General features: G+C 37.0%; 1 long non-coding RNA gene across 3 annotated transcripts in view; it reads left to right on the forward strand.

Moving 5' to 3' along the window:
* LOC110211726 (uncharacterized) overlaps positions 1–8729 on the forward strand; it is a 90189-nt gene extending 81460 nt beyond the window's left edge. For 2 of the 3 annotated variants that reach the window (XR_013484831.1, XR_002325482.2), the window contains exons 2-3: positions 4423–4502; positions 7207–8729. This is a non-coding gene — a long non-coding RNA (uncharacterized LOC110211726). Of the gene's footprint in view, positions 1–4422 lie in introns of all 3 variants that reach the window. The other variant, XR_013484830.1, reaches the window with a different exon arrangement.
* The last annotated feature ends 358 nt before the right edge of the window (positions 8730–9087 follow it).

Consider the following 9087-nt stretch of genomic DNA (forward strand, 5'->3'; position numbering starts at 1 on the left):
CAGGAGGACCTGAATTCAAATCCGGCCTCAGACACATAACACTTACTAGCTGTGTGACCCTGGGCAAGTCACTTAACCCCATTGCCTAGCCAAAAAATAAATAAATAAATAAATAAATAAATAAATAAATAAATAAATAAATAAATGAGTAAATAAATGAATGAATGAATGAATGAATGAATGAATGAATGAACAAGTAAATAAATAAATAAATAAAAGAGATTACTTGTCCATTATACATAGAATATAGAATGTTGGAGCTAGAAGGAATGTTATACCAGGTTATTTACTAGTCCAAACCTTCCTTTACAAAAGAGGAAACTGAAACCCAAAGAGAACTGACTTGCCCAATGTCTCACAAGTAGTTAGTAGCAGATTTAAGAAACAATGAACAGGGGGGCAGCTAGGTGGTACAGTGGATAGAACTCCGGCCTTAGAGTCAGGAGAACCTGAGTTCAAATCCGGCCTTAGACGCTTGACACTTAGTGGCTGTATGACCCTGGGCAAGTCCCTTAACCCTGTTTACCTCAGTTTCCTCATCTGTAAAATGAGCTGAAGAAGAAAATGGCAAATTACTTCAATATCTTTGCCAAGAAAACCCCAAATGAGGTCAGGAAGATTCAGATATGACTGAAAAAATGACTGAACGTGAACATGGCTCAATAAGTTGAAAAGGAAGGGATATATTCAAAAAATGAAACTGATATAAAAGCAAAAGATGCCACTGGGAAAAAATGTAAGTAGTTATGGACAGAGTTGTACTAGACACCCATCCAGGTCTCCTTGCTTTTAGTGTCATGTTGCCAGTGCTATCTCCACTCTACAAGTTTGACTTATACCTAGCTGCTCTTGAGAAGATCATCAAGTCTATTGGGAGAAGGCTGGACAGTCTTCACCTCTCCAGGACCCCATAAAACTTCCCTGCAAGCTGCTCTCCAGTTTTAGGTTTAGAGATACTGTACAAGAAAGAAAGAGCATGGAATGTGGAGTCAAAGGACTTACTTTTGAATGGTAGCTCTGCTATTTAATATCTGTTTGGTGACCTTGGACAAGTCACTTAACCTCAGTTTACTCATCTGCAAAATGATCCTGTTGGATGGGGGTGGGGAACCTGTGTCCTCTAGGCCCTTTGACTGAATTCAAGCTTAGAGGCTGCAGCTTTCCTACCCCTGGACTAGGTGATCCAAAATTCCTCCTGGCTCTAAATTCTATGAACCTCTTTGCTCTGTAGCTGGCCTCCTGCCATCAACCCAGGGCCAAGTGAAGATGTACTAGGTCCTGAGCCAGAAGCTATGAGCCTGAGAGTCCTTTGTTCCCTGCTTGTCATGCATTTGGGGCAACATGACACTAATCTCCATTCTGATCATTTTGTCTATACAGGTACTCACCAGAAACTTCTGTCTTGTTTCACTTTTTAATTTCCACGTTGGCCTGGTCAATGGGTTGCCAAAGCTGAATTTCCCTGGCTAATGCTTTTCCTAGTTTCTAAGTCCCTTATGACAGAGTCAATGATATTGTCCTGCCAATAGTTAGTAAATGACATTGCCAAATCTTGCTTCCTAATCATGCTTAAAGTTTACTTTTTGCAAAAAGTCTGTCTAGACTCATATTCCCCCAAGGCTCATTTCAGGTACATGCCTGAAGAGCAGTTATTGGTTCAATTTGTGTTTTAAACAATCTGTAACTTGGATTCAAAATATCTATGTGGATCTCATTATTCCTGTTTGTTCTCACTCTCAATGAGCTCACAGTCAGCCTCTTCAATTTTGAGTCCCCATAGGGTTCTGTACAAAGGGTATATGTATGTGTGTGTGTATATGTGTGTGTGTGTATGTGTATATGTATATATACACGCACATGCGCACACACACACACACACACACACACACATATATATATATATATATATATATATATATATATATATATATATATATATATATATATGGCACAGGGAAATGACAGAAGTGGTGATCATACTTCATCCAACATTTCTAGCCTTGTGGGCATATGAAGCATTTCATCCAGACCATGTCTTTAAGGAAGTTTCTAACCCTGCTCCCAAAGTGTTGTTTAAATGTACATTGTCCTGACCAAGAGTCAGAAGACTTGACTTTTAATTAATTTCCCAATCAATAACTTCATACTTAAAAAATCTCTCCAATAACATCTTTTCTTTAACAAAGAAAAAATTAGATAAAACTCAGCCATCAAAGCAACTGTATCTACTTGCATATGCTTAATTTCATAGCCATAGTTCCCTCTCTACTGAGAAAAAGAAGGGAACTGTGTTTCTTCTTTTCTCCAGCAATATAATTGGCCAGTGCTAATCTGAGCTCAGTAACATTTTAGCATTGTCATCTTTGACATTGTTATCCTTATTGTAGGTATTGCTTTTTTGGTTCTACTCTATTCATTCTGTTATCAGTTCATGCAAATCTTCCCATGTTTCTATGTGTTCCTCATATTCACCATTTAGTATGATACAATATTCTATAACATTCCTATGCCACAGCTTGTTCAGCCAATCCCCAAGAGATGGGCACCCATTTTGTTTCTGGGGTTCTTTTTTTTTTTTTACTGACAAGTATTCCAACTGACATTTAAATCCCAGGTAAACTACTTTGCTTTCATTTAAAATAATAAGCAATCCTGACCCTGTATGGAAGATGAAGATGTTTTAATTGTGCTAAAAGGTATGGGAAGCACAGGCAGGACAGTGAAGGATGGAGAATTTTTTAGATAAATAGTTTTGCAGCAGTTGGTGATGAAGCTACCCGCGAGATTAGAGGAATAAGATTATTGCCAACACTTGCACTAGCTGGGTTCAGATGTTTCCCTTAGTTAGGCAGGGTTTCTGTTCAGTTGTGAGCGCACCTGCACCTGACAATTGCTGGTAGGGGCTCTGGAAGGAGGAGGAAATAAATAAATAGTGATGTGAGGGGTCTAAGATGAGATAGCATGGATATTTTGGGGCAGTATTGGAATTGAATATGGAGGAGATAAGATGAGGAGATTGGCCTGGTTTTGAGAAAGAGAGACAGATAGACAGAGACAGAGAGATAGAGACAAAGAGAGACAGACACAGAGACAGAGAGAGAAATGGAGACAGACACAGAAATGGAGACAAAGAGATGGAGACAGAGACAGCAACCAGGCTAAAGCCAAAGTCATCTTGGGTGGGAACTATTCTCTTGAGAGGGATGAGAAGGAGGAAAGGAGAGCAGCAGAACATCAAATGAGAAAGTCAGCTAGTATAAGACAACTGAGGGGCCCTAACTCCTGGGATTGTGCTACAGAAACCTAGAAGAGTATTGCACCCACAGCACCCATGGGAAAGGGATTCAAAAGTGGGATGTGTCCAAAATCTACCACTCACTTAATCCCAAGACCCAGAACCCACCCCCAACCAACTACTTCACACTCTAGGGTAAGGGATAGGAAGGAATATAATGTACCAGATCATGGAATTAGCTGTTCAAATTTCTATTCTCAGCTTTCCTTTAAAATCCTTCTTGGTAGTCCATGGTAGTACCAAGGACTAGTATACAGAATGTTCATTGAAAGAATGAGGGTGGGAATCTTTGATTTCCAAAGCTTTTGCTCCTCCCCCTACTCCTGAGTGGTAGGAACAGTGATGTCAATTTCCCAGTGAGCCTCTACTGTGCAAAGCAAGGAGCAGGCTAAAGATTTGGAGTCATGAAAATACCATACTGCCTGAGAGGTGGCTAAGTTCTCTCTCATTGACCTTTGGTATTTACCTGTTATTTCTAAAACAGAAAGGTTTATAAATCTGTGAAATTTTAGTTCATTATCCAGGGCAATATGTCTTGGTTTGACATTTTCAGAAGGCTACTCTCTAGATATAATTCTCTGGTTGTTATTGTTGCCTGGAATAGAAAACTCTAGGCTGGGAGCGGGTCTCTAGGGGCTTAGGCTACTCCTGCTCCCTTCTCCTTCCTGTACTAGGAAAGGACCAACAGAATTGTTTCCTCATCATTAGCATAGTGAGTATACTCTGTCCTCACTCTCCTAAAGCAAGGCCTGATACATCTTCCTTTTGGGGTTCTAGAAGTAACCTAAGAGGTTTAGAAACATCTGTAATATCACCAGCTGTGTTCCATCCACTGGTAGATGCCAGTTAATGACTAGAGCCCCAGTTTCATGTAACCAATTAATATCAATTAGCTTTTACAAAAGAGTTGTTATTTTGAAGATTTATAAGAAAAAAAAACATTTTCCCTCTACAACACTTTGGGGGCATACTCTTCTATTTCATCTGGATCTGTAGGAAGAATAAGTTCAAACTTAGTTTAGTTACTATATGACATTGACCCCACCAAGTTCATATCCAAAAGTATCTCAGTTCTTAATAAGCTGGGTCCCAGAGATCATATGCTAAAATTATTGCTTGTTCCATAGGTCATCAGTGCTGAACTGGCTGCAGAATACAGACTATGGTGCCTGGAGACTCACTTTTCCAACATTTTGTAATTCACAAGGTCAGTCATCAATCCCTTCACCTAAAACAGAAAAGAGTAAATACAGAGACCAAGGACTAAGACCCATTTCACAGAGTCACATATCAGCTGTGATGCAGAAAAGTTTCAAGATCTCTTCCATTATAGCATTATCTCCTCTAGAACCCACCAGCAAAGGAGTCAAATCAAGAGAGAATAGGAAAAAAAAAAGGCTAAGGCTCTGGTCACTAGTCCATTGCGGATTCCTCCACAGCTAGTCAAAGAGTTCCTATTCATCATGCTGTTAGCTGACCAAAAACCAGTTATGGAATGCCAACACATGCTCCAAAGCATCTCCAGGGTACTTCTATTACTCATTATCACTACTGTTCTAGGAGTAGGCTCTCCAGTCTTTCCATGTGAGAGAGATGCTATTCAGGGCATGCTTGCATGTGTCAGTCCTTGTTTCATTAGTATAGTCTTTTGTCTCAAAAATGTTTTGTTACAATCATTGGAAAATATTTTCCCCTTCCTTCCTTCATTCCTTCCTTTCCTTCCTTCCTTCCTTCCTTCCTTCCTTCCTTACTCCCTTCCTCCCTTCCTTCCTTACTTCCTCTTTCTACTACTCTAAGTTGTGTCTCTAGCCCTCAAACTGGAGAGTAATTTGCAGGGAAGAAGTTTTCTGGGTCCCCGAGGAGATGAAGACTGGTCAGCCTCCCTTCAACAGACTTGATGATCTTCTCAGGAGCAACTAGGAATAAGACAAACTTACATAGTGGAGACAGCACTGGCACAAGAACAAGGAGATCTGGACAGGGGTCTAGTCCAGCTCTGTCCATAACTACTTACATCTTTTCCCATTGGTATCTTTTGCTTTTATATCATTTTCATTTTCTGGATATTTCCCTTTCCCTTCTCTTTATTTCTTTAGGAGCACTGGGTAATTGAATCTATACAAGTATCTTGTATATTTTGGTAGATTCATCCCCAAATATTTTATGTATTTTGTAGATATTTGGAATGGGAATTCCCTTTCTATTATTGCCTCTTAGATTTTATCATTATGGAGAAATACTATTGATTTTTTTTGGGGGGGGCTAGGCAATGGGGTTAAGTGATTTGCCCAGGGTCACACAGTTAGCAAGTGTCTAAGGCTGGATTTGAACTCAGGTCCTCCTAACTCCAAGGCACTATGCTACCTACCTGCCCCTGTGTTTATTCTTTTGTATTCTTCTTCTTTTTGGGGTGGTGGGGTTAGGCAATTGGGGTTAAGTGACTAGTGACTAATGAGTATCATGTGTCTGAGGCTGGATTTGAACTCAGGTCCTCCCGACTCCAGGGCCGGTTCTCTATCCACTGCGCTACTATTGATTTTTGAGAATGTATTTTATAACCTGCAACTTTTCTGAAGCGATCCATTGTTCAGTTAAAATATTTTCTAATTCCCTTGAATTTTCTAAGTAGACTATCATGTCATATGTAAATAGGGATAGTTTTATCTTCTCTTTACCTATCATTGTACTTTTAATTTCTTTTTCTTATCTTATAGCTATTGATAGCATTTCCAAAATCACCTGCTTTTTTGGATTCATTTAATGCATAATAATTTTCCCCCCAACCTTTCATTTTTATTCTGTGGATAGCTTTGTTTTTTAGATCTATTTCTTGTAAGTAATTTTAAAATTTTGTTTTCTTATACAATATGTCACTCTCATGTTATTGGATTATTTAATCCATTCACACCTAAAGTTATGAGTTAGGTTTACATCTTCCTCCATGTGTGTGTATTATTGGTTTTTTTCTGAATAAGATTTTTTATTTGTTTCTTTTCCTCTGTAATAGTATGTTGTCTCTTCAGCTGTTTTTGCTTAATCTACTTAAGCCAATCCTTTTCCCACCAGAGCTTTCCCCCTTACTCTCAACCTCCTTCCCAATTTGTCACTCCTTTCCTTGGTTTTGGAGTTTTCTACATCAAAGCCCTGTTTATTATGCCCACCTTTTGAATCAGTCTATTAACAAGCATTTATCCTAGGAAGAGAGAGTAATTTATGTTTCCCAGTACCTGTATTTATCTTCCCTAAGTCCCTCCCAATACTCCTAAATAAATTCAGTGGAAAGGGATACAGATCAAAATTTAGTCGGTGTTCATATTTATGTTAATATAAATTTAAAGCTATTCCAAATATTTTTACTTCCTTTTTCAAAGTAAATCTAATTAGTTATAGCTGTCTTTCTCTGACTCCGATTTCTTCTAATAGCCAAAAAAAAAAGGGCAACTTCAAAGCAGGAAACTTCACTAATCAAGACACATGAGACAAATCTAGAAGCTCAAAGGCTATCTCATTTTAGAGCAAAGCTCATTTTAAGTAATTCCAACTAATTCAAATTATTTGTGTTGTTCCTGTCTTTCTCTGTATGTGTATGCATGTTGTCTCTGTGTCAGTGTGCATGTGCCTGGCAGTGGGCTTGTGTGCATACATGCCTCTGGATGGAAGTGTGCATGTGGGAAGAAACATAAATAATTTTTTTTTCTATTATAAAATCTTGTTTGGAAGTTTTGAGAGGTCAAGAGGAAAAGAGAAAATGTCCAGTCCTTCATCTTGTTGTTCATGTCCAAAATTGTTGTGTATTTTTTAGTGTTTGAAGATACTTTGTTCTTACATTTCTATTACTATTCACTGACTTCCTCCAACAAATAAAAGCTTTCTCTTTTAACAAATAATTACTTTATCCTCTTATTTTACAGATGAGAAAACTGAGGCCTAAAGCGACATAACCAATGTCATACGCATGGCAAAGTTTTTATTCAAATCCAGGGTACTCTGGCTCCAGATTTAACACCTTCTGCTGAATCCATTCTGATTTCCTTCCTTTTTTGGAATATACAATTTCCCTTGATATACTTAAATTTTGTTTTTCCTTATGCATTTTTTATTAAATTACTTCATTCTGTGAAGGATCTCATGGTTATGTTGACTGATAGTACAGAAAATATGAAAATTAATTTGGTTTCTAATACTACCTTTATTACATTTACTCTAGCTATATTAACTGAATCTCCAGTTATTTAATGGCTCCTTTATTTCTGAAAAAAATGTTTAAGAGCAATATTCATAAAGGTCTTATTGTATCTTGATGGCTAATTAATGCCCTAATATTTTATGTATTTTATCATTGCTGAAATTAGTATTCATCAGTTTTGGGGGGTTTTGTTAGTGATATACAGAAATGTTGGTAATTTTTGTGAATTTATCTTATATCCTTCTATTTTTTAGAAGCGATTTATTATGCTAATTTCTTTTTGTGAAATCCTCAATTTTACTGGGAAGTTTGTTAACACTTTCCCAGTATAAGTAAAGGAAAAGTGTATAGATTCCAATAAATACTTTTCATAATAGTACAGAAAAATCCTTCCATTCCCATGAGTTTATATAACCCAGAACTAGAACAAAATGAATATAATAGATTATTGTTTGATAAACCTAAGATCACAAAACACTGGAGAACAAATTCATTATTCAATAAAAGCTGTTGGGAAGGTTTTATGAAATATCACAATTACTTCCAAGTGGATCAATAATCTAAGTCTTTTTGAAATAATAAAAGATTAAAAGATGATGGAATCTTACATTGTGAAGAGGTGCGAAATTCCTAGCTATTCTGCAAGTAAAAGGAGACAAAATAGATTAATTTTGTTATAAAGAAATAAAGAATTGCCATGGTCAGGAATTCATCACCAAAAGCTTTTGTACTGTATCCATTACATAGATAGGCTGGCCTTTGGAAAGCAGCTTGTCACTGGTGCAGTACTTGAAGTTCTTCCAGTGTAGTAGAACTTACCACTACACCATGATGAGGCAGAAGAGTACATAACAAAACACAATGTACCCAATACAAAAAGAAAAGAAACAGGGTGGGGAGAATGACTAAAAGTTTGCTAAAAACTTTTCTTAGAAAAATTTGACTTCAAAATCCTTAAGAAGAAATTGATACAACTTTACAAGAAAATATTCATTTCCTGATAAATGAGTGGTCAAAAAAAATATTAAACAGATAGTTCTCAAGAAAAGAAACACAATATTGTGCTTTAAGAAATGAGAAGCAGGATGATTTCAGAAAAACCTGGACTTAACGAACTGATACAGAGTGAAGTGCACAGAACCAGGAGAACATTGAACACAAGCAACAACAATATTGTATAATGAACAGCTGTGAATAACCTAGCTATTCTCAGCAATGCAATGATCTAAGACAATCCCAAAGGACTCATGGTGAAAAATACTATCTGCCTCCAGAGGAAGAACTGATGGTGTCTGAATACAGATCAAAGCACACTAATTGTCTCTTTCTTCCTTCTTTTTTCCTTCTTTCTTTTTTTCTCCCTCCCTCCTTCCTTCCTTCCTAATATGGAAATGTTTTACATGATTGCACATGTATAACCTATATCAGATTGCTTACTGTGTGAAGGAGTGGAGAGGGAGGGATGGAATTTGGAGCTTAAAACTTCAAAAAAAAGTAACAAATGCTAAAAATTATTTTTACATGTAGTTGTGGCAAAATAAAATATTATTAAGAAAAAATATGTTGATTGCATTTTGAATTTTAGTTAGCTCAGGCTATTGATATT

The sequence above is a fragment of the Phascolarctos cinereus genome, unplaced genomic scaffold (genome assembly GCF_003287225.1).
Source record: "Phascolarctos cinereus isolate Bilbo 61053 unplaced genomic scaffold, phaCin_HiC Scaffold_2;HRSCAF=192, whole genome shotgun sequence".
Taxonomy (NCBI): domain Eukaryota; kingdom Metazoa; phylum Chordata; class Mammalia; order Diprotodontia; family Phascolarctidae; genus Phascolarctos; species Phascolarctos cinereus.